Source organism: Panthera onca, chromosome D1, assembly GCF_046562875.1.
Source record: "Panthera onca isolate mPanOnc1 chromosome D1, mPanOnc1 haplotype 2, whole genome shotgun sequence".
Classification (NCBI taxonomy): domain Eukaryota; kingdom Metazoa; phylum Chordata; class Mammalia; order Carnivora; family Felidae; genus Panthera; species Panthera onca.
The window spans coordinates 65,521,282-65,548,241 of record NC_138348.1 but is presented as its reverse complement, the minus strand read 5'-3'; the positions used below and the strand labels follow the sequence as shown (position 1 = coordinate 65,548,241).

Below are 26,960 nucleotides of genomic sequence, written 5' to 3'. Positions count from 1 at the left end.
CCCTTCAGGTAGATCAACATCAAATCATTTTGAGCACCTAGGAAGTGGATCTGAGAATTAAGAGAACAAAGTGCATAATTTGAGGGGGAGAATGTGGGAGACACCTGGTGCAGAGAGGTGAGTTGGGAGAGGGAAGAGCTGCAGTGTTTACACAAGAAAAGCATTCCCCCTGAAAGTAGCTAGAAAGAAGGAGGGAGAGAAAGAGTGAAAACATGCAGAGGGGACTGCACAAGAAAACTATTCCACAAAATCATTGGTGGGGACAAAGGACAGGGTTTCAATACTGCCAGTTTTTTATAAACAGCGGAGTACAGTGTCTGAAGTTTTGTAGCTCAGTGCCTGGTGGTGCTTCTGTGAGGAAGCAGGATTGAGCCCTGGGAGCAGGCAGCAGTCTGAGGATCCCCTGGGTCACATGGGGAGAAGTGGTTCCTCTGCTCAGAGTGCAGTTTGTAGTGGCAATATGGCTTCTCCACTGGCAAAAGACCCTGCAGGTGCCATACAGCTGCCCATTCACTGGTGTAGGAACAAAGACACTAGCTGAGGGCAGCAAAACCTGGTGCTGGCTGTGTATCAAGATTTACCATGAACTCCATGCCGCTGCCACTATGCAGTCTTGCAGTGGTTTTCTCAGACAAGCTGGTACTGGCCACAGCATGGTAAGACCCTCTCCCAGGGGATCAGTGTGGGTACAAGCTGTGGGGGTGTCTGACGTATGGGGTTTTGAAATACAACTGCTCCTGAGATAAAACCCAGGAGGGTGGACAGCTTAGACACAGATAGTGAAGGGGGGGGAGCTGACAGAAGCCAGGGGCATGGGAGGGGTGATTGTGCATCTGTGAAGGCATGACTGTGAGGGTGTGAACTTCCCACTCTGGAGAGTAGACAGCAGGGTGAAGACATTTTCAGCATTAGCCCACCAGCACTGATTGGCCTCAGTGAGCTAAACAATGAAACAAACCATGAGAGACTCTTAAAGGTAGACAACAAACTGAAGATTGATGGAGGGAGGGGGTTAGATGGGGAATGGGTATTAAGAAAGACACTTGTTATGATGAGCACTGGGTATTGTATGTAAGTGATGATTCACTGAATTCTATTCCTGAAACCAATATTGAATTGTGTGTTAACTAACTAGAATTTAAATAAAAATTTGAAAAAAAATGTCTATTTTGTCCAATATAAGTATTGCTACTCTGGCTTTCTTCTGACATCCATTTGTATGATAGATATTTCTCCATTCCCTTACTTTCAAAGTAAGTACTTTGGAGTGCTTAGTCCATTTACATTCAAAGTAATTATTGATAGATATGTATTTATTGTTATTTTATTATTGGTTTTGTGGTTGTTTCTGATTATTTTATCTTATTTTTCTTGTCTTTCATAGTTTGTTGATTTTCTTTAGTGATATCTTTGCATATTTATTAGTGGTTTGATATGTGGTACCGTTAGGTTTGTATATAACCTCTTCTACATATAACACTCTGTATTAAGTTGATGGTTTTTTAAGTTTGAACCCATTTTTTACTCCTCTCCTTCCCACATTTAAGGTATATTTTATTATATATTACATCCTTTTAGTTTGTGACTTCCTTGACTAATTTTTTTATGGAAATATTATTTTTTAATGTTTTTGTGTTTCCTACCTTTATACTGTCCCTTTTGGTCTCTTTTCCACTGTAAAACTACCTTTTACTCTTTCTTGATGGGCTGGTTTAGTGGCTATGAACTCCTTTAGCTTTTGGTTTTCTGGGAAACTCTTTATATCTTCTATTCTGAATGATAACTTTGTTGGGTAGAGTATTCTTGGCTGCAGATCTTCCTGTCAGTACTTTGAATATTTCATGCCACTCCTTTCTGTCTTGGAAAGTTCCTACTAAGAAATCTCCTGGTAGCCTTATGGGTTTTCCTATGTTAGTAACTCCTCCTCCTCCTCCTCCTCCTCCTCCTCCGCCTCCTCTTCTTCCTCCTCCTCTTCCCCCTCCTTCTCTTGTTGCTTTTAAAATTTTTTCTTTGGGCGCCTGGGTGGCTCAGTCAGTTAAGCACTGGACTTCAGCTCAGGTCATGATCTCACAGTTCTTGGGTTAGAGCCCTGTGTTGGGCTCTGTGCTGACAACTCAGAGCCTGGAGCCTGTTTCAGATTCTGTGTCTCCCTCTCTCTCTGCTCCTTTCCTGCTCCCACTGTGTCTCTCTCTCTCTGTCTCTCTTTCTCAAAAATAAATAAACATTAAAAAAATGAAATAAAATTTTTTATCACTATATTTTTCCAATTTAATTTCAATATGTCTTGGTGTAGGTCTGCCTTTGTTGATTTTGATGGGAGTTCTCTGTGCTTCCTGGATCTGGATGCCTATTTCCTTCCCCAGATTAGGGAAGTTTTCAACTATTGTTCTTCAAATAAATTTTCTGCTCCCTTTGCTCTCTCTTCTTCTGGAACTCCTATAATATGAATGCTATTACATTTGATGGAGTCACTGCGTTCCCTAAGGCTATTGTCATTTTGCAAAATTCTTTTTTTTCTATTTTGTTCAGCTTGATTACTTTCCATTGCTCTGTCTTCTAGGTCACTAATTCATTTTTTCCGCTTCTTCCATCCTACTGTTCATGCCCTCAAGTGTGTTTCTCATTTAATTTATTGTATCCTTTATCTCTGTCATGTTATTTCTTTTCTCTGTGTTAAGGGTATCATTCATGTCTTTCACTCTTTTCTCAAGTCCAGTGAGTATCCTAATGATCATTACTTTAAGTCCTGTATCAAGCATGTGACTTATATCTGTTTTGTTTAGATCTCTGGTCATGGCCGTGTCCTATTCTTTCATTTGGGATAAATTTCTCTGTCTTCTCATTTTGTCTAAGTCTACATGCCTATTTCTTTGTGTTAGGCAACTCAGCTCTGTCTTCTTTTCTTAAGGGTAATGGTGTTATGAAGAAGTCCTGTAGTGCCCTGCTGTGTTGTGTTCTCTGTTCCTCAGGGTCTCGTCCTTCTTTTTTTTTTTTTTTAAATTTAAATGTTTTATTTATTTTTGTGTGAAAGAGAGAGAGAGAGAGAGAGAGAGAGAGCAAGAGTTGGGGAGGGGCAGAGATAGAGGGAGACACAGAATCTGAAACACAGAATATGTGCACAGAATATGAAGCAGGCTGCAGGCTCTGAGCTATCAGCGCAGAGCCTGACTTGGGGCTCAAACTGAGAGCAGTGAGATCATGACCTGAGCTGAAGTCAGATGCTTAACCCACTGAGCCACCCAGGTGCCCCAAGGGCTTCATCCTTCTGAGAGTGTCTCCAGTGTGTGCTGTGTGCCCTCTACTCTTTTGTCCTGGCTGCTTTATCCTTTACGCCCATCATCTGAAATGACTTCTGTCTGTCATGGGCAATGTTTGGTCCTTGGACTGAATGTGCTGCATTTTAACTAGGTGTGCTTTGGTCTGTTTGTGAAATGAGACCTGTTGCCACTGCCATCTGAGCCAAAGTTCTGCAAAACTCTGGTGTCAGGAGACATGGTGTTGGTAGGGGTTTGGGCTGGTCTTCTGAGGAATGGTGCCCACCATGCTGGGACTGGGGTAAATGTGACTGAGCAGGGCACTTCCACTAGAGCATGGTGGGGTGGGGCTTGGTGTAAGCAAATTAGATAGCAAGTGTGGGAACTGTGCTGGTTCCTGCAGGTGGCCCTGTGCTTATGCTGAGTGGAAGAGGAGGGAAATGGTGCCAGCCAGTTCCTTTGTTCCTGCAGGGTTCTCTTCATGAACTTCCCCACTGTGTGCCTCAGATGCTTTTCAGATCACTGTTTCTACACTGTGTGTCTGTGGTTTGTTTACCTGCCTTTTCTCTAAGAGCAGCATAATACCTTCTGGGCTCCATCCCAGCCAAGGCCACTGACCTTTAAAATTCCAGGCTTTATGCCCTGCTGGTCAGAAATCATGGAATTCAGTCCCTCTTGCTTTCCAAGCCAATTGCTATGGAGATTCATTTTCCCTGTGCACTCCCCTGTGTGTTAGTCTGTCTCTAACCCTTCTCTCTGACAGTGGTTCCCTCCCTACTGCAGTGGCCATGATCCCTTTCTCTCCCAAATCACATCTCCACACCTCCCACCTTCTTCAATGTGGCCTCTTCTCAACCATTAGTTATAGAGTTTGTTCTGCCAGTCTTCAGCTGAATTTCTGGTTTATTTAGGATAATTTGATAGTCATCTAGTTGCATTCATGGGACAAGACAAGGCTACGGTCCTCCTACTCCACTGCCATCTTCCTAGATTCAACTATTGATTATTTTTTCTGATTATATCTCCATGTATAGTCTATTTACTTATTAAATTACTAGCTTCTGTTTATTTTGGCCTTTCTCTTTCATTTTAAAACGTTTTTCTCAAGTAGCTGGTGATTATTGTTGACCATTTTATATTTAAGAGTGGTGTATAAAAAACTTAATTATGAGCTGTATGTACATTGGTAGGGCTTCTTTTCAACATGAGTGGGTTTTCTGGCCAACTGTGAGTTTTACCTCACAGAAACCTGGCTGAAAACTTTCACTGGGGAGCCCTTGATATCACTACTTTGAGGTCTTTTTCCTTAAGCTGGTCAGATTCTCTAGAAGAATATCTCATATCTTGCATCAAAGGTATTATAGTTTGGGTTCCCTGGGAAGCAGAGATTAGCATGCAAGAAGTTTATTAGGGAATACCATTGGGGTCAACACTTACGTAAGTGAAGAGAAAAAAGCAGGATTGTGCAAAAGAGAATTTGGGCTATGATGTATTCTCAGTGAAGGCCTTAGCCGACCCCATGGGAGCTCTGATCCTGTGATGGCCCTTCTAAATTATCTGCATGGGTATGAGCAGGGGCTCCATCTTTATACCCTCATATTGGTCAGTCATTGGATGTAGTTGTCCCTGACAGGAGCCATGGCCTTGGGAATTCTTCAGTTGAGACATTTCCTGAATAGGACTGACAGCTAAGAATTGTCTGCTGTCAGAACTTCTGGCACTTGGGGGGAAATCTTTGGTCTTTGAGATGGTCAATTTTATGTGTCAACTTGATTGGGATAAGAAATGCCTAGATAGGTGGTAAAACATTATTTCTGTGTATGTCTGTTAGAGTGTTTCTGGGAAAGATTGATATTTGAATTGGTAGACTGAATAATGAAGATGCAGGTGGACATCATCCAATCTGCTGAATGCCTGAATAGAACAAAAAGGTGGAGGAAGGGAGAATTTGTTCTCTTGGCCTGAGATAGGATATTCATCTTCTCCTGCCCTCAGACATCAGTGATTCTGGTTTTCAGGCCTTTAGACTTGGACAGAAACTTACACTGTCAGTTTTCCTGGTTCTCAAGGCTTTTGACTCAGACTGAATCATACCAGCAGCTTTCCTGGTTCTCCAGCTTGTAGATGGCAAATGGTTATGAGATTTCTTGGTCTTTAGAATAGTGTGAGTCAATTCTTATAATAAAACTGTCTATATTCTATATCTTTACCATGTATCTATCTATATGCATCTAATTGCCAATCAATTCTGTTTCTCTGGAGGACCTTGAGCATTACAGTACTGAAGAGACATCTGGGTGGTACACCACTTCATCCAATATAGTGGCATAAGCTTGGCTTCTAGAGTTCTGCATACTGTGTTGGGGTAACAGACTCTTAAAATGTCTCAACATTTAGTATGTATATGGAGTCCACAGGAGAAGAAAAATATTTAGCAGATTATCAAATAGAAATGCAAATGCTTTATTCTTCCAAAATATGTGCAGTAGATAACAACAGAGTTATATTTGGAAATTTGAAACTCACTATTCTCCATCTCCTCTTTATGTGGTAACTTTTATTTGCTGCTTTATTTTGTCATAGATTATTGTCTATATATCTATTTTGGTATCCTTTTCACCTAGCAGGATGCTTGATACGTAGTAGCTATCCAATGAATCTTTATTTTGTTAAATAGGAATTGTCTACTATAGTAATATGTGTAGTATTTTATTCTCTTGAAACTGATGCTGTCCCTTCATCTCCAACCAAACATCTGGGTGAAGATAACTAGTGAGAGAGATGGGGATATGGTGAAGTCTGTTAGTGAGCTTGCTGGAGTTCCTCCTTTCTCCTAGTAATGCCTAGGTGGCCTTTTATGTCCACTTGCTGGTAAGGTCTCCTCCTGATCTTGGCTGGGGCTCTCATTGCTGCTTCTGTGTGGCTCAAATGATAGCGGAGATGGCACTGTTCCGTCTGTGGGGCTAGGCTGTTCTTCCAGTCTAACAGTTGTCAACTTGTCATCATTTCTCCTGGGCCCATGTGATTTTCTCCACTTCCTTGCTCTAATACTTGCTTTTACTGAGACCAGGAAATGACCCTCTCTGTGTTGACCCTTTCTTTGGTTAGTGCCTCTACTTTTATTTGATTAAGTTTTTATTGTTTCTGTATTTTTTAAAAAGAATTACACATATCAGTGATATTGTCCAAATGCTTGTGTCCCTTCCCCCAAAATTTGTATGTGCCCAATATATTGGTATTAGAAGGTCTTTGGGAGGTGATTAGATTGAAGGGCTCCCTGTGGTCTCATGAATGGGACCCTAGAGAGCCCCACCACATGAGGATATGATGATCGCATATGAAGACAGCCATCTGTGAACCAGGAGGTGGGCTCTCACCAGATAGTGAATCTGCCTGCATCTTGATCCTGGACTGCTCAGCGTCTAGACCCATGAGAAATGAATTGCTGTTGTTTATAAGCCAACAAGTCTATGGTAGTTTGGTTATAGCAGCCCCTAAGACAATAAGGAACTGGAAACAAATTCTCTCTAGGACCAGTGGTAAGATGTTAGTGACATCATATGGCCTTCTAGTCTAAATAGTCCCTTTTCGTTTATACTTAGCTAATATCTCTGCCCTGACTCTAACCACTTTCCATATTTCCTATTTCAGGACAAATCTGTTGTCTGAGATTTTCTCTGAGACATAGGAGGATTTTGTTCCCTATACTGGATTATGGATTTCAGTCTCAAGGTTGAGGTCAAATACATACCAATATACAGCAAGCAGAACCTGAGTTGGCCCCCTGCCCCTACCCACCAATTTCCCACTAACATACTTAATACCGATATCAGGCTCCCTCTGGAACCCTCTGCACACAGGATTTATGAAACACGCATTCAGTGAAATACATAGTTGAAACTGTATAACAGAGTATCTGATATGTGGTAACAGTTCAGTAATTGTTAAGGAAAGGAACCAACAGTTTTTTTTGTTTTTTTTGTTTTTTTTTTTTTACCATGAGTAAGGCCTTGTGCTATGTGATTTATAAACTTTGTCTTTTTTAAACCTTAAAATAGCTTAGGGTTTATCCATATCTTACCAAGGAAGCCCTAAGTTTCAGATAATTTAATTAAGCTCTTCAGTGTCATATAATTAGCAAGTGGAAGAACTGGGATTCCATTTCAAGGCTGTTTCTAAAGTTCATGTCCTCTCCATAGTGCCCTGTTTCATTCTATTTGAACTTGGGTATGAATTTGAATATCTACATTCGAGGAATATTACTGTTTCTAATATATGTGTATATATAGCTTCTGACATGTCCTATATAAAATACTATACCATAAATTTTCATACCTCACTCCTCTGTGCTGGTGGACGGGCCAAAGGGATTTTGAATGGAAGCTACCATCTCAAACATTCATTTCAAGAAAGAAATAGGAGGAAGAGAAGAAGCAGGAGAAGAAGGAAAGTATAATAAAGAGAAAGATTAACTTATAGAGTAGGGATTTTGGGGCTGTGATCTTGGAAGAAAAACAGAGCATAGATTATTTAAACCCACATTTGTTTTACTGAGAAAGTAACAGAGAAAAACCCACTGAATGCATGTTAACTGCTCAATACTTGTGTGCTGAATGCAAATTAATTACTAAAACCATCTGGTAATCATTCGAATCTGGCAGTAAAAGTGATGAGTGAAGCATTTATCATCACTCTGAAGGCACATTTTTCTAATGGATCTTTTACTCAAGTTTTATGTTTCTGTTGTGAATTTAAGAGTTTTTTCTAGCCACATAGTGCTTCCAACTTCTATTTGTAATTAGGATGATTCTAATTATGTAGTGGTGGCACCAGGAATAATATTGCAATTGGCCTTCATTGATCAATAGAGCATCCACCTCTTAACTCACAAAATAATGCAAACTTTGATTAAATTAGAGAAAACCAATGAACACACTTTTATTGTAAGGAAGCACCCTTTACTGGCTTCAGAATATGCATAGAAGTATGTGTGTGTATGTGTGTATTTATGTGTATGTGTTTGTGTGTAGGTATGTATGCATGTGGCTTTTGGAGCACAAATTTAATTTTCTGTTGTGTATCATTGCAGAGATACCTATCTAACCTTCACAATAGTATGCTGTTCAAAGGGCATAATCAAAAGAAGTAGCACCTTTGGTTTCAGGCTAACACCTTAAGGTATGGCATCACCCTTAAAAGTTGGGCAAGAGGGGTCCCTATAAAGGGCCCTGTGCTTTATTGGGCCATGCAGATGACAAACACCAAAATAAAACTTACTTAAGAGCTTATGGATAGCTCTCTCACTTAGAATCTGGTGCTTAACGCTGGTATATTGTAACCCATTTCCCAAATATTAGCTCACTTAAGTACCACCATTCAGGCCCCAGGGAAATACTTTTTCATATCTCTTGCCCTATATTCTCAGAATAAAGACAACTGTATCTGAATACTTGAAGTTCTGTGGGTTTGCCCATTCATATCATGAATACAGGGAAGATTTGAATAGCAGAAGCTTTAGATAAAGAGAGAAGGCAAAATTATCATCTTGTTGAATCTCTCCTCTTAGGTAGCATGACTGTAATAGATTTTGCTTAACAATGTGTTATTCTAGCACTGCCCAGCCTCCAATAGGAAATGTTTCTCTTTGTGTTTCAATATGTAGTTCCAGAGGTTTTCATGAATCAGCATGATAAACATAAGAGCTGTACATAGATGTTGAACAATATTAGGGGGTATTAATAAAAATTATTTAAGATGGGTTTTAAAAAAATTATTTCTGGTGTAGTTAACATACAGTGTTATATTAGTTTCAGGTGTACGATATAGTGATTCAACAGTTCCATATATTATTCAGTGCTCATCAAGGTAAGTGTACTCTTAATAATGGTGGAATTTTTAATTTAATTTTTCGAAAGTATAATTAATTCTTGTTAATATTTTAAAAATAAACATGGTTTTTTGCAATTGTAGTATTCAGTGTCCACCTATTTGCCAATGTAAAGAATCAGTCTCACAATTCACATGTTTATGTCTAGACCTGTCTGTACAAATTGGCAGATGAAAGTTTGAATGTCTTTAGGCTCTAATTTTGGGACTCTTGAAGTTAGAATTGACTAGGGAAAAATGTGTGTAAGATTATTACGAGACATTACCTAGATAAAGAGTTAATTCGATGGTTAAATAATAATCGGCAAGTGTGTATTGCTTTTCTATTGCTGCTATAACAAACTATCACAGACAAAGCAGGTTAAAACAACTCAAATATATTCTCTTAGTTTCTATAGGTCAAAAGTCCAGGTACAACAGGGCTCAGTTGCTTCCCTGCTCAGCATTTCCCAAGGCCACAATTTAGGTGTTGGCACGGCATCACTCCTTTGTGGAGGCTCTGAGGGTGAATCTGCTTCCATACTCATTCAGAGTGCTGGTGGAGTCAGTTCTGTGTAGTTGTAGGACTGAGGTCCCCATTTCTTTACCGGATGTTGGCCAGGGGTTCTGCACTTCTAGAGGCTGCTTATATTCCTTGGCTTGTGGCTCACTTCCTCCATCTTCAAAGCTGGCAATGGTAGACCTAGTGTTTCTCATCCTTTGAATCTCTTTGAACATTTCCTTCCTCATCTCTCCTGCCTTCTTCCATGGCAACTCTCTAATTCCTCTTCTGCTTTTAAGAGCCCATGTGATTATATTGGATCTACCTGGATAATAAAGATAATGTTCCTATCTTAAAGTCAGCTGATTAGCAAGCTTAATTACATCTGCCAAAGGTCTTCACAGCAGTCCCTCATGATAATCTTGATTTTTGCTGTTTATACAGAACTTTACTATGATGCTTGTTTGCATTTATTAGTTTGGTTGAGTTCCACAACAACCCCATTAGGAGGTGGTGCCTCCATTTTTCAAGGAAGGAATCTATGCATAGAAGATGTTCAGTGGTTTTGTCTTTGTGCTCCATTCTCACTGTCTGCTGATACTTCCCCTTTTTGCTTTGTTTATCAGTCTTGGTGCCATGGTTGCTTGGGGACAGAATTTGGCTTTTAGCTTTGATTCTTGGCAATCCTTACGCAATGACTCAGCCACAATCTTTCAGTTTTTGACCATTTTGCATTAGTTCTCAGAAGGATCAGGCTTGGAAGGTTTTTTTTTTTTTTTTTTCCTATCTAAGCTGGTGCCCCAGACTGCCTCAGGATATCACTGCATATCTTGCTCCTGGATGTAGTCTATTTCCCTCCTCTAGGCTATACATCTGGAAAGACTGTGTGGTAGAATGGGGAGAACATGAGCCTCATAGTAAAGGAGGCTTTATTGTCATCTGAGTGTATGTTGTTGGGAAATCTGTATAACCTCTTTGAGTCTAAACTTTATCAATCATAAAAATGGGAATAATTATACCTTCCATGTCAGAGTTGCTTAAGGATTAATAATATATGGATGCACCCGGCACGGTGTCTGACATATGTTAGCTGCTTGAAAAAATTATAGCTGCTTTTATCATAATTGAAAGTTATATCCCAGCTTTCTCTTTCTATTGTGAGTGCTTGGAGGGTCAGAATCATATTTTACTCATTTTTGCATCCAGATTTCCTAGCACACAGTGGGTTCTTAATAGATTCTTGAATTTAATTCAAAATAAACTTAAGACTGAAGTTCCTCTTAACTATTCCTATGTTATTTTATGGGGAAAATGCTTGGTGTAAGATAAATGTGACTAATGGCTACTGCCTCCTAGCTATTAATTGAAAAACAGAACTAGAAGTACATTATTTTTTCTTCTGCTCATTAACTTTATTTGTTTTCACTTGTGTAGGTTCATTCTCATTGACTCTGAGTTGTTCCCAGGTGTATGGTTGTATTCACTTTGTTCTCATACAAACAAAATATGTTCTCACAGTTTATTGCAGGGGGCTGCCATTTTTTTGGTATTTTAATGTCTATAGTCTTTTTCATGGTTCTCAGATTTAGTTCTCAGTGTAGCATATTTGTGCCACAGGTAACTCCTGCTTGTCTTCCATTAACCTGTTAAGACCTCCCTAGCAGATATTCTTCTTAGTGCTTCTGTGCTGCCATGGATTGATGATTTGAGGAGTTTCTCTTTAAATGGAGTCCAGAGCATGCCCAGATGCTACAGAGTTTTGAATGATCTGTTCCTTCAGGTTTTTTTTTTTTCCTTCAAGAAAACGTTGGAAAGAGAAAACATTTGTTTGCGTATAGTATCTTCTACCAGACCTTTCCCAGGATAGGGCAGTGATTGGCTGTTAATATAGAGGCCGATATACAAAATCCAAACTTAACACCTTAGTTCAGTAAGAATTGTTAACTCTTACTGGGATTATGGCAATGGCCTTCCACCTGGACTACTTGTATTCGTTCTTGCCCATTTTTGCCCCTTTCCAAGTTGTTTTTTGTGCATGATTTAGAGTAATGTTTTTGAAATGAAAATTTCATTTTGTATCCCCCTAGTCTGGAACACCTTTTAGACTTTAAGTAGTTCATTTGTTACTGTGTCTAGTGAGTTTGTTGGCATTTTACTAGTTAGGACAAATCTAGCACTTTATTTATTTTTAAATGTTTATTTATTTTTGAGAGAGAGAACACAAACAGGGCAGGGACAGAGAGAGAGGTAGACAAAGAATCTGAACCAGGCTCCAGGCTCTGAGCTGTCAGCACAGAGCCTGACCCTGGGCTTGAAATCACTATTGGTGACATCATGACCTGAGCTGAAGTTGGATGCTTAACCTACTGAACCACCCAGGCACCCCAAATCTAGCACTTTAAATATCCTTAATCTAGCATTTAATGTTGATTCTCACTGATCATTGGAGTAGATCATAATAACATGAAACTGTACTTATTCCGGAGAAGTGAATTAGGCGTGTACTTAGGCTGTAAATTTAGAGCCAGAGAGTCCTGGTTTTCAGTTCTCAGTTCTATCAACTGTCAAAGCCTGTGTCTTTGGCTTTTTAACTTTAGTTTCCATAGCCATAAAATAGGAATAGTAGAACCAGTCTCTCTCCTATGAGTATTAGATAGGTTGATAAACAGGATACTTATGGTATCCAGAATAGAGTTAGCTCAACATGGAAGGTAGGAAACTTGCTGTTATGGGAGAAGTTCCAGGGAAAGTTCTTGTAACCAAACATTTCTTCCTTATTAACTGTCTTTTGCATGTAATTCCAAATTTTCTATTATTCCTTTGTGATGAAATGTGAAAGGATCTGGTTCATTTAAGTGTTGTGTGAAAAGCAATGTGGTGCAAGAGTGGGGTCATATGGTCTCTGGCTCAGGTAGACGTAAGATTTTATCACTGCACTGCAGCCTACTGGCTGCAGCGGCAAGTTAGTTTAACTTTCTGAAGTAGTATGTTCTATAGATATATAGTACTGCAACTAAAAATAAGCTAGAACAGCACCAAGTATGCTAATTCAGCTAACAAATATTTATTGAATGCCCACTCAATTTAACTTTGTTAAAGTGTAGGGATGGAGAGAGAAAAAGCAAACCTTTGTCCTCAAGGAGCTCACAGTTTGAGCTTTCTGAGCTGAGATGGCATAGGATCTGCCAAATGCTGAAAATGGATCAGCCAACTTAGGTACATCCCCATTGGGGGTGGACAGCAGGTACTAACATTTGTTGTGGATTAGCTCTGAGTGCTCTTGTTTGGGACTAGCTGTGGATCCTGGCGGGTAACAGGGACTGGCAGCATCCCTACGGAATGTTTTCTGTGGCAAGGGCTTCAGCTGGCACTCCCACCTGGTGACCCACCAGGCGCACGCACACAGTCAAGAATCCTACGCCTGCACCGGCTGTGGCAAGAGCTTGGAGGCAGCTCTCACCTTTTCCGGCACCAGATCATGCCCACGGGCGAGAAGCCCTCCACCTGCCCCTCCGGCTGGAAGAGCTTCAGCCAGCACAACACCCCGATCCAGCACGAGGGCATCCACACGGGCCAGAAGTGCTATGTGTGCCATCGCTGTGCCAAGTGCTTCACCCGCCACTTGGACCTGGTCACCCACCAGGGCACCCCCACAGGGCGCCAAGCCCCATAAGCACCCCATCTGCAGCCGGTGCTTCATGCAGAGCTCGGCCCTGGTCACCCACCGGTGCGCCCACACTGGGGTCAAGCCCTACATGTGCCCCGAGTGCGGCAAGTGCTTCAGCCAGCACTCCAACCTAGTCACCCACAATTGCACATACACGGGCCACAAGCCCTACCACTGCCTCGACTGTGGCAAGAGCTTCAGCCACAGCTCACACCTCACCGCCCACCAGCGCATCCACCACTGTGTCTAGCCCTCCTCCTGCCCTCTCGATGGCAGGAGCTTCAGCCAGTGCTCCAACCTGCACCGGCATGAGAAGATCCACACCATGGGGCTCAAGGCCCTGGCCATGCTGATGCTGGGGGTGGTGGGGACTCTGGCGGCACCCCTGCCTGCTCCCACTTAGGCCGGGAGGAGGGCCCAGCTGTGGAGGAGACGTGAGGGCAGCATGAGGAGGGTGTGGGAAGGGAGTGGGAGGTACTGGCATGGGGTGGGGCATGGCAACATAGAGGAGCTAGGGCGAGGTGCTGGCTACCAATTAAAGGCCTTGGAATTCAAAACAAACAAAACAAGTCCAAAAAGTGTGAACAAAACAGTGATTCTTGTTACCTGTAGTGACCTATTCAGTTACTATTCAAGGTCCTCAGAAGTTTCACTAACTATTATATTGGGGATACAAAAAGAGCAAAATCATTTCCTGAAGGAGACCAAAGCCCTGAGTCCAGGGCAGACTAGAAAATAGTCACAGAGCAATGAGAAGTATTTTATAATTGAGAATGTTCCAAGATGCTTTGGGAACAGGCAGACTGGCCTAGATCCTAGCTTGGGATGAAATGGAAAGACTGCATAAGATGGTGATGGGTAGACAGAATCTTGAAGGTGCTCAACAGATATATTCAGATAACTGGCCATCCCTCAGCTTGTCTCTGATTATGACCTGATTTACTGAGATCAAACCTAGGGTGTTCTTGGATAGGGCTATCCCTCTTTTTTATTTAAATTCCAGTTAGTTAACATACAGTGTAATATTAGTTTCAGGTGTAGAATTTAGTGATTGAACACTTAACATTCAATACTGACTGCTTATCACAACATGAGCTATCTTGTTAGTATAGGATCCCATAACTTTGGGTACATGGAGTGTGAAAAAAGATTTTTGTTAGTATTTGTTAAATTTATACTTTTGCATAAATCTAAACATAGCATTGATGAATCAAGATTTCCTCACTTTTTAAGTTATGAAGAGGCATTCTTCAGATAAATTCTGGTCTTTCTGTCTGGGGCATCTTGAGGATTTTCCGTTCTACCCAGGTGTCTTTGCTACTGTGGTGACTCAAACGATGCCAATCTCTAATTTAACCAAAGAACTTAATGCCCTTCAAGGTCCTGCTCCAGCAACCTCTCAAGACAATGGGGTATTTGGGCCCCATCTCCTTTATAGGCCAACTTGCCCTATTTACTTTCATCATCTCAAGCACATAGGGGTTCAAGGCACACATATAAATTTTCCTAGTAAAGAATGAGGCAGATCTCATAATGCATCACAGTGAAGGAGAATAAAGCTTGAAATTCCAGATAACATAGTCATTCATTCTATTGGATGTAAGCTTTGGTAAGCATATTCCCACTGGATATGCCTGAACTAACTCTAATCTCAGGGGATCTTTTTCTTATTAAGCCACTTTTCAAGTTTCTCAGGTTTGTAATCCCACCCTCCTCACTCAGAAAACTCTGCTTATCCTATACAGAGGATGAGGTGTAATACCTTAAATCTTGCAAATTTGTATTTTATTGTAGCTTACAAATTTGAACAATATCATAAACTACAGCTGGATACAAAAAGAGATCCAGAAAAGAGGTGAGATCTGGTCTCCTGAATAAGGCTAATATGGGTCCCCCTTAGTCTTTGAACCGTTGGAAACCTTGACCTGACTATTCTCTTTATTATGTCATCTTGAAGTAAGCTGACCTTTGTACATACAAACCTTATTTTTCCCCAGAGATTATGCAGTACAATCCTATACTGAAGAAAGGCTATTTCTCCTGTCAGCAGGATTTTGTCCTTGATCTTATGAAAGATAGACTCTCTAGTTACTGGGCTGAGAATCTCTTGGCTCTTCCTGCTCCTTCTTACTTGCAGCTAATGGGTATTCTCTTTGGTACATTAAAGGAGGGGAGGATGGTGCCAGCTTGGATTTGCTGGATATGATTTAATTATTTATTCTTTTTTTTTAAATTATTTATTCTAAGTCTCTTTCTGATAAAAGCTGGTAGATGTGAGGCTGTGGTGGGAGGGGTGAGGGGGCTGCACAGTTTATCTTTCCACACAAACAATATTGAACTCAATCCTAGATAGGCTTCTGTTCATAAGACAAGAACCCAGGCTAGGTCAGATGACTTTACTTTAGGGTATATAACCTTCTCTCTCTAATTATTAGTGGATTTGTGTTTCACTTCCTATTTGACTATGAATTCCTTGCAGATAGGGGCTTATGTTTTTCATGTTTGAAAGCACAACATCCAGCACCTTAACTAGCCACTTGATTGGTATTCAGAAAGGTGTTTGCTGAATTGAACAGAACCAAAGCAAAATAGATTGCATAATTCAAAACAATCTTTTAAAAACTTTCGATGGGGCTATTAAATGCGTCTCAGTAGTGTGAAAATATTTTGAAAAATATATGTCAAATCCCCATTCCTTCCTAAAAGTGCTCTTTGTTGGCAGACCTGTCAATAGGACCAAGGAGTGAGCTGTTTTAATGTTTGTCTGGAATCTTCTGAATGTCAGTTTTCTGTGACATCCTCACATGTGGCTCAGCTCTGTTTCCTTTTTTTGGTTTTTGTTTTTGTTTTTATTTTTATTTTATTTTATTTTTATTTTTAATATGAAATTTCTTGTCAAATTGGTTTCCATACAACACTCAGTGCTCATCCCAACAGGTACCCTCCTCAATGCCCATCACCCACCTTCCCCTCCCTCCTACCCCCCATTAACCCTCAGTTTATTCTCAGTTTTTAAGAGTCTTTTATGGTTTGGCTCTCTCCCTCTCTAACTTTTTTTTTTCCTTCCCCTCCCCCATGGTCTTCTGTTAAGTTTTTCAGGATCCACCTAAGAGTGAAAACATATGGTATCTGTCTTTCTTTGTATGACTTATTTCACTTGGCATAACACTCTCCAGTTCCATCCATGTTGCTACAAAAGGCCATATTTCATTCTTTCTCATTGACAAGTCTGTTTCCTTTCCTAAACCTACTGAGGCAGCTGCAGTTGGAAGGTTGTTAACCTTCTGTCAGCAGGATCCTTTTGCAGAGACGAGCTTCTTAAGGGCTCTTGCTGCATTGATCAAGCAATTAATTCATTGATAGCTCAAGACATACCTAAAAGTGCAAGGTCGCTTTTTATTTTAAACATATTGATTTTTGTTCCCCTTTTTTCCCCTACGGCCAACCTTCAATATATGGATAAATATTTGTTTCTATGCTTGGTATATGTGTATCCTTTGGTACTTCTTTTTCAACTAACTTCTGGATTCAGGAAGAAAGTGACATGGTTTTGATCATAGAAATTCAGCTGTTCATATTTTTCAGCATAGGTATGGCTGTATCAAGTTATATTTTTATCTTAGTATTTGGCTTATTCTCTCCTCTTCAGATGATGTGAATTCATACTTCCTCTTACTGGTTTGCTGTAAACAAAGATAACAATGCTAATCTGTTGCCTAATCAAGAGGAAATGGATTGCTATTAACCAATAGGTTGCTGGTTATGAGGGAATAGGTGTCAACAAAGCAGCTCATGTTGGCCTGGGAAAGCCACCATGGTCTCAGTTACTGCTTCCTCTTTTTTTCAGAAGTATAGTTATTGGTTGTCCACAGTTCATCCCTAGTAGTGCGGTGAAGAAAAGGTACTCAGAGGTGGGTGCTATGACTTGGAGGTAACATGTGAACAGACCCTCCCTAATACTTGCAAGGTTCAGGGCAGGGGTATAAATGAAGACCCACATACCATATATCTAAATATTTAAAAGCTGGGAATCAAGCTGTGCCCACAGCCTGCCCTGTGTTTCCACCCAGGGCCCTATAGCCTCTGGTCTATGTTCATGAGACTTGAACATTCTTCCCTGGCCCAATCCCGTATAAGCCTCAAGTCTCTGGAGAAGGCAGAACAGAATCTAGGCCAGAGCTTAGGACTCCTGGGCAGTGATGGGTTAGATTGAACCCAGGATGGAGACTGATTTTAGGGACGGGGTGGGGGGAGGGCAGTTTCTCTTCAGCACATTACTTTTCCAGCTGAGGAATAATAGGCTGTTTGAAGGAGTAATAGGCTGTTCAAAGCACTTCCCCAAACTATACCATCTGAGCAGTGAGGATCAAGGAGAGCAGTTATCAGGGGTAGCTGGCCCTAGATGTGCACTTTGGGTGAATTTGGAGTAGCCAAATTTAAACAATAGCAGCTACTCTTTATTTGGTTTCCCAGACAAGAGGTGGTGATTTTCTCTTCCTTCTGCACACACTTTCAATCCCACACTGGTTTTGGTTGGCGGTAGAGAGAAGGGATTTTGTTTGTAGGACCTTTTTCTATAATTCCTGTTAGTGCTATAGATAACTGATATTTAAAGAAAAATCTTTCTTATGAAATTAAAAGCAAAAAGAATTTATGATTTGGTGTTTATGATACATAGAGCCTTCCAATCCCTGGAGCCCAGAGCGAGGGCTCCTCTTTCCTCTGAATCTAAAGGTAGGTCTCTAGGTTCTGGCCTCTTCAGTGGCTTCAGTTTAGAATGTTTGAATACTGGAAGGATGCCCCCCCCCTCCCTGCCAAAGCCTCAGTCCCTTATTTATTAGTCCAAGCAAGTGAGAAAACATCTCTTTTATTATAAGTAGCCAGGCAGCATGGAGGAGGAAGAATTGTTTGTTTCTAGTGGTGACATGGCTTGGCATCTTCAGTAGGGGTTAAGAATATGTGGTTTAAGAAAACAGTTTAACCATATTCTTTGATCTTGTTGAGACCTCTCTTCAAATATCTCTTTAAGTTGAAGAACAGAGCAGTTTCCCTAATTCTACCTAGAACCTCTATCTTATCATATTTACAACTAAGATTGAGAATTTACTATGTGCCAGAGACTATACTAAGCACATTACATGCATTTAATTTTCACAGCAACCATATGAAGTGGTTAATATTTGAACAGCTAAAGAAACTCAAGCACAGAGAGGTTAATTTATAAAAGATCACCCAGCTAGTAAGTAAAAGAGCTGTGATTAAATACAGGTTTCTCCCACTCCCCAGTCTTCACTGTTGATTTTTATGCATTACTGCCTTTTACAAGAGGTTTTTATATATTTATCTGCCAATGGAGTCAAGAATATTGGTCATAATTTTATTTCAGGCACCTGGCTAATACATATTTATAAAAATTATTCTTATTGTTATAATAATAAGCTATGTTGTATTAAGCACATATCCCAGAAATTCTATATGGTCTGTGTATGTTTAGTTAGGTTCATAAGCATGAGTCAAAGTTCAAGACAGGGGTTGGAAAACTTTTCATCTAAAGGACTGACAGTAAATATTTTACAGATTATATGGTGTAGAATTATAATCTTTGCAGATTATATGGTGTGGTAGAAAGAATAGTGGTCCTCCAAAGATGTCTACCATAGTCCCAGGAACCTAGGAATATGTTGTGTTACATGGAAAAGTGAAATTAAGGTTGCAGATGGAATTAAAGTTGTCAATCAGCTGACTTTACAGTAGGGAGGTTATTGTGGATTGTCTGGATGGGCCCAGTGTAATCACAAGGGTTCTTAAAGTGGAAGAGAGAGGCAGAAGAGAAGATCAGAGTGATAATATGTGAGATGTGGGAAGGCCTCAGTTCACTGTTCTGGCTTTGAAGATGGAGGAAAGGGGCCATGAGCCAATGAGTGCAGGCAGCCTCTAGAAATTGGAGAAAACAAGGAAATTGAGTGTCCCTAGAGGCTCCAGAAAGCAATGCAGCCCTACTGATACCTTGATCTCAGTCAAGTGAGACCTGTGTTGGGCTTCTAACCTATAAGATTATAAGATAATAAATGTGGTTTTATGCCACTAAGTTTGTGCTGATTTTGTTACAGCAGCAACAGATAACTAATACATATGGTCTATGTCACAACTGCTCTCATTTGTTACTGGGGGTGAGACCAGCCACAGATGTAAACACATGGGTATGGCTATGTCCCAATGAAGTTTTATTTACAAAAAACAGGGTAGTCAGCCAGATTTAGCCTGTATACTATAGTTTGCCAATCCATAGTTTATGATCTCGAGCAAAACTAAGTGTATTTTGTACACAAATATAGGGATGTCTATGATACCAGAATGAAGATCTGAGCAAATAACAATGAGAATTGTAGGTAGATTAGAGAGAAAAGAGGGGAGAAAACAAATATTTATTGAGCATCTACAATGTCATGGTGTATAAGAGGTACTACTCTACATGTTTCATGTGTTTTCTAATTTAAGCCTTGAAATAACATGGTAGGGTTTTTTTTTATTACCCTCATTTCTATAGATGAGGAAATAGAGTTTGGAGAGACTAAGAAAGTTAGGTTTACACACTAAAACTAAATTTTGAACCAAATTCTCCCCATTTTTCTACATTGAGGGGTGACTTCTTTGTTCTCCATTTGCTCTTTCTGCGTTCACTTCACAGTAAGGTGTACTGACTATGCAAACAAGCCTGGATTGGAGAAGCTCAATATTTCAATTTTGTTTTGGACACAAATTCAGTTATAACACTCAGTGCTTGGCTTCTCTGAGTTTTGCTAATGTTAGCAATCTCACTTATAGCTCTGACCACTCTTCAAAGAAAAGATGAAATGGTTGATGGAAGGAAAGCAGCAGGTAATAGCTAATTTGATTTCGGTTTGAATGTTTTATTGAAGTTAATGGGGTTATTATTTCAAACAAATGACACAGTAGGTAAATTCTCAATTTGGAGCAGAGAATTTGAGCTCATACTTAGCAATGCATATTTTTCCACATTTCACTGCTTCTCTGATGTAAAGAATTATTAATGCATCAATCTTAAGAACATACTGTTATGGTTAGCAAGACTCAAATCTGATATGCTTTTTCTTGGATTTTGCAAAATCTATTTAATTCTATGACAGGCAGAATTAATAAAATTAGAACCAAAGATCCACTATTATTTCCTGAAAATAAAAGTAATAAATATTTATCAGGCTCAGAAACCAACAAGACGAAGGATTGACTAAATATCACACATATAACCATTCATGTGTAGGAATGGAGTTCCCAAGAGGTGTTTTACAAAATGCTACTTTTAGGGTATGTAAGTCTCAGAAAATTTTACTTGAAAAAAAAATTTCTACTATCAAATGCCTTAATAAGGAGTTAAATAGACTTCCTGATTTAGGACATCTCAGAGCCTAAAGAGTCTCTAGAAGGAAAAAAAAAAGGTGTGCAGCTTTTCTAAAACTTGTTTGACTAGAGGTCACTTACTTCATAGAGCATCTTTGGGGTTGAGTATTTCACAAACTATCCTTTTGGAAATGTGGAGAAAATGGCATGAGCAAATGCACAGAGGCATGAAATAGCCTGGCAGACCTGGGGACCAATCAGGAGTTCACTGGAGTTGTGCTGTGTGGAGGGGGATGTAACAGGGGCCCTATAACAAAGAGCACTGTAAATAGGATGGACTTTATCCTAGACAATGTGACCAATTGAAATATTTTTAAAAGGGTAGGTAAATGATCAGATTTAATGCTTTAGAAAGATTATTCTGGCTTTGATGTGGAAATTGTTTTTGAGGGACTGAGGCCTGGAGAAAGGTCAACTAGATAGGCCACTAACTGCCTTAGTCCACAAGAGAGATGATGGAGAGCTAAACCAACATAGTAATGACACATTCTCACTGACTGAGCTGAAAGGAAGGGAAGATGGGAAGTAGATAGATTCTATAGGACTTGGTGACTAGGAGTTAAGGAGAGAGCAGAATCTGAGTTGACTTAAAGCTTTCTGGTTTAGGTGACTGAAGGGTGGGGTATTATTCACCAAGATAAGGACTGTGGGAGAGAGTGCAGGTTTAGAGGGAGAGACAATGAGTTCAGTTTATGATACGTTGACTTTATAGCTCCTATGCATCTCCATACAGAGCTATCTGGGAAGCAATCATCTTCTTGTTTAGTCTTCTATTTCTCATTGGACTTCATGCTTCAGCTTCACAGTCTTTGTACTATTCTCTTCAATTCTTCACTATTGTATGAATGACCTTAAAAAAAATATTATCTATTGGGGGGTTGACACAGCCAGACACCCTGCTAAAGCACTTTAATGAAATATGATATCATTTACTCTTATTTAGTCTTCTGAACATCTGTATATAGTATGTTTTTTATGCCATTTATGAGTGAAAAATTGAGACATGAAGAGCTAAAGTAACCTGCTATCTTCACATAATTATAAAGTGGTAGAGTTGGGTGCCTATTAGACTTTTTTTCAGACTTTATTTTTTTAGAGCACTTTTAGATTCATAGTAAAATTGTGCTGAAGGTACAGAGATTTCCCATATATCTCCTGCCCCCAGCATGTATCACCTTCCCCTTTATCAACATTCTCCACCAGTGTGGTACCTTTGTTACAATTAATGAACCTACACTGACATGTGGTTATCACCCAAATCCATGGTTTATAGAAGGATTCATTCTTGGTGTTGTACATTCTATGGATTTGGACAAATTTATAATGACATATATCATTATAGTATCATACAGAATAGTTTCACTGCCCTAAATATCCTCTATGCTCTGACTATTCATCCTTCCCTTTCTCCCCTCACTTCCTGCCAACTGGACTTTTAACCACTAATGTATGAATGAATGTGCATATCAGGCCCCTCCATGTAAATTCTTAGCCAGAGATCAAGCTTTCCCTGGTCCTGCTTCACAGAATGAGTGGCACCAGACTTTGAATGCTGGAAGACCTTGGACTGTATCTCCTTAGAGCCCTTGCCTCATTCTTCCTTGCATTACTGCTGGTAGAGGGCTTCTTATTCTTCCTCCAATCCTGTTATTTGCTCCGGGGCAGAGACTCTCCCTGAATCTTATCTTTGTTCCCAGAGTCCAGCACAGTGTCTAGTATGGAGTAACTGAACTATATGTACTAAGATTTTTCACAGACCAAGATTTTTACTTAACTTTTGGCTCTGAGTTTATTTTAGGTTGGATAGATTCCCTGCCCAAATGGGTGTTTCCCATAAACTCAGGATATTGGGACTAGTCCATGTCTGTAAGGTGTGATGAGAGAAGTTGTTCTGGAAAACCAAGCAGAAAGATCTGGGGAGAATTCTAAGAAGTATAGAGAGGTCTTTCAGCATAGTCCTTTCCTTCTGTGTCCCATTTTTTCTTTTGTATTGATTTTTTTCTGTGAAAATAAAGGGGAACATCAGGAATTGGCCTCTACCTGAATCTGTTCTCCTCTTTTTCCCTTATGTGGGTGTAGTGTAGTTGAAAGGGCAATGGATGTAGAATCAAAGATCATATTTAAAACTTTGCAAAGCCCACTTACCAGCTGTGGGTTATCAGGCAATTACCTAAACTGCTTGAATTTCTCTTATTTGTTAAATGGGTATGACACATATTCCTGCCTACTTCACAGAGTTACCAAAAAACCAAATACTCTAAAGGGTGTGAAAACACTTTGTGGATTTGAAAACACTCTGCTTATGTAGAAGTTTGTGGGAAAGTGCCTTGGGAAAAGATGTGTCATAGCTCCAGTGAGTGAGAAGAGTAATAGAATGTTCTGGAAAGCCAGACATGAGATTACTGTGTATATCAAGGAAATCTTATAGATACTAATTCTGAGGGCAACTCTTCCAACACAGAATTTCTGGATATTTACCTACTGATTTATATGGAGGGCAAACCAAATGATCTTGAATAATCAAGAGCTTTGCTCCAAACGCTTGGGTTTGAATGTTAATTTTCAGGCTGTGGGATGGCTAACAAGATATTTAACCTTCTGAATCTCAGTCTCTTTACATGTTAAACAGGGATAATAATGTCCTACCTCTAAGACACTGAGATAATTAATAGGAAAATGTGTTTTAAATGCCAGGCACGGGGTGCCTGGGTGGCTCAGTTAAGCCTCCAACTTCAGCTCAGGTCATGATCGCGTGGTTTGTGAGTTCGAGCCCCGTGTTGGGCTCTATGCTTGACAGCTCGGAGCCTGGAGCCTGCTTCGGATTCTGTGTTTCCCTCTCTCTGCCCCTCCCCTGCTCACGCTCTGTCTCTGCCTCTCTCAAAAATAAATAAAACTTAATTTTTTTAAAATGCTGGGCACAAAGTGGTAGCTTCTTGTGTCAATGCGTTCTTCCTTTTATTATTATCACCAAAAGCCTTCACCTTCTCTCCTGGCAGAACTGATTATGGCCTCTCTCTTGTCCTAAGTACTCTATAGCTCTCTGGCATGGTCACCAGGTGGTGTTACAGCCAACAATCTGTATGTGTGGTCTTTTTCCCACGAATGTTTCCACCTGCATCAGCACAAACTTCTTGAAGACAGACATAGATTTATATTAGTTTCCACATTATTTAGTTCAGTAAATAGTGTCCATTACATGCTTAATAAAGTTACCCATTGTACCCTTTACCCCTTACATTGCTTTATTTTCCTTCATAGATTTTACAGCTGCTTAAATTTATACCATCTATTTATTAATTTATCTGTCTCTTTTACTGACAATGTAAGCACCAAGATAACAGGGATTTTTAAAATCTCTTTTACTCACTGTTGTGAATAAAATCCATAATGCTTGGAACATAGTAGATAATAAGTATTTGTTGAGTGCATGAATTAATTTTATTTCTCTTACCAATGCTGTTGGGTAGGCATTATTAGATGTTAAGTGACATGCCTACATCATTTCAGCTAATCAGAGGTTGAGAAGAGATTTTGAAGTCAGATCTTTCTGACTCCAAAGCTTATTCTGAATTCAATATACTGACTGCATCCTTATTAGTAACTATCATAAATAAAGATGCATATAAGTATAGTGTTAGGGGAGACTTGAAGAGGCATAAAGCAGCTTCCTCTCTACCCTAACCTTTTGACGATGTAATACAGAAAGAAAGTCATGGGATCTTTGGTCAGACAAACTTGGCTGAATTCTGGTTCTACTCTTCATTAGCTGGTTCACCTGTAAAAATTCCCTCACTTTTCTCCTCCCCTATTTTCTTATTATTAGTTATAATACTTTTCTTTTTGTTGGCAGGATTAGATGAGATAATACTTGAAACCAAGTAGGAGATTAATAAATGACAGTTCTCCTACTAATGGCACTTCCGTCTGTATCTTTCAGTTTGGCATTTAGTTATTCTGTTGAAGTTTTCGTGTGTGTCGGTATTATCTCCATGAGAGGATTCTAAGCTCTTTGAAGATAGAGGTAATATCTTCAACTACTCATGTATTTCACATGACACCTCTTGAGTCTTATGATGATGGCCTCCATATACTTTTCTTGGTGAGGAAATTCTTTGATTTTTTTTGTTTCTGGATTCCAGGAGGTTCCCTGGCTGGGGATGAATAGGTGATAATAAAGATGTTCCCTCCAATACATTTTGGGTTGAAAATGGATCAATTTGGGGTGGTTCGGTGGCTCGGTTGAGCATTCGACTCTTGGTTTCGGCTTAGGTCATGATCTCATGGGTTTGTGAGTTTGAACCCTGCATTGGGCCTGTGCTGGCAGCACTGAGCCCCCTTGGGATTCTCTCTTACTCTGTTTCTCTCTCTCTCCTCTCTCTTTGCCCCTCCCCGACTCGTGCTGTCTCTGTCTCCCTCAAAATAAATAAATAAACTTAAAAAAATTAAAAAAAGATGGATCAATTATGTTAAGCCTCAAGAGCAACCAATAGAACAAAGTCTGTAAACTTCTGAAATAAGATGACACTATCTTAAAAATATTTTCAGTTGCTCTTTTGATTTTCTTTTCTATTTCTTTTCTGCCACCAAATGAATGCCATTACTAGTATCAGAGTTGATGGAAAATAAAAAGCGAATAATATGTTCTTTGAGTGAATGTTGTGTTTTAAAAATTAAAATGGATTTGTCAGGTAGTTTACACATCCGCTTTCTAGATTGCTGGTTAATACTCTAAACTTCCTAGCTTACAAAAAAACCTATTTAGACAAGAGGCTCAGTAGCCTCTGGGAAAAGTCTTGAAAATAAATTTGAGCAAAGCAGAATATTGTGTGAAATAAGTCTTTTAATGTGTGAATTCTAAAAAGATGGTGGTGAAATGAGAAATATACATTTGTTATTAACAACTAAGGTTATAAAGGCATTTTGATTTACAACAGAGGTGGATTGCAATTTCACTTTCCACTGGATAGGCAGAAAATGGGCTCTGCCTCATTACATTGTGAGATTAGTGTTTGTGCTGAATCCCCATCCAAGTGAACAAAGTGAGCTATTGAAGTCTGAATTATTGGGTTTCTTTCCAGGAAGTTGAAGGCTTTCAGCTCAGAGCCTAATGCTCATTCTTCCTGATGATTCTTGTCCCACTGGTTTATTTCTTTTCCTTCTTAGAGATTCAGTTGAGACCAGGTAACATGGACCTCCCAACTTTGCTCACATTATCAGGCTACCAAGTCAAGGGTACTTGTTTAGAGGCAAAGGAGAGTTCTACTCCTTTGTCCATCTCCTGCCAACTTTCATGATGAGCCAATATAAACTTTACAAAGACAGACATGATAGGTATGGGAAAAACTCAGATGTGACTCCAAGTTCCCATTCCTATAATCTCAGTTGTCAGAACAGTCATCATATTCTATGTAATAAGTCACCCCCAAATTAGTAGCTTACAAATGACTGTTGAACTCATGATTTTGTGGGCCAGAAATTTGGGCTGGGATTGGTTCCATAGGGTCAGATTTTGTTGATTTTGGCTGGATTATTTCATGCATATATGGTCAGCAGTGTTGATTTGAGCTCACTGGTCCAAGATGTCTTACTGGGACAGCTTGTCTTAATTACATGTGGTCTCTCATCATCCATCAGACAAGCTTAGACTTATACAATGTGACTTTCACAGGGATCCAAGGGAGCAGATAAAAGTGTTCAAAACCTTTTGTGGCTCAGGCTTAGAAACTGCATAATATCATGATCACTTTATATTACTATTACCTAAAGCAAATCACCAGTGCAGACGGATTTAAGGGTAGAGAAATATGTTCCACCCTTAATGGGAGAAGCTGCAAATGATTGTGGCATTTTTTTGTAATGTACCATAGGGGTCCTTTGTGTTTTATTTGTTTTAAGGTTTTCCTTCCATTTATTTGAAGTCCATCAAATGATTCTGTGCTTAAAGGAACACTTCTATTAAGTCTCTTATTCATTTCTGGGTCATTTTTGAGTCTTATCTCAGATACCTAGATGTCTTGGGCACAAACCCAGATCCTTCTTCACATCTCTTACTCATTGTACAGAGAACTTATGCAAACCAGACTGCAGAAATGGTCACCAAAAACCTAAGTAGAGAGATTAAACTAGAATAATATTCTTAGATTCTGAACCACCTTTTCTTCAATATCTCTTCCATTCTCAGTTCAGTCCTATGAGGTAGGCAGGGCAGGTGTTACTGCCCTCTTTTTCCTGATGTAGAAATTAGGGTCAGAGA

At 39.7% G+C, this 26,960-nt stretch overlaps 1 pseudogene; it reads left to right on the top strand.

Annotated features, from left to right (window-relative positions):
- Positions 1 to 582: 582 nt before the first annotated feature.
- Positions 583 to 13,691, top strand: LOC145712441 (uncharacterized; annotated as a pseudogene).
- The last annotated feature ends 13,269 nt before the right edge of the window (positions 13,692 to 26,960 follow it).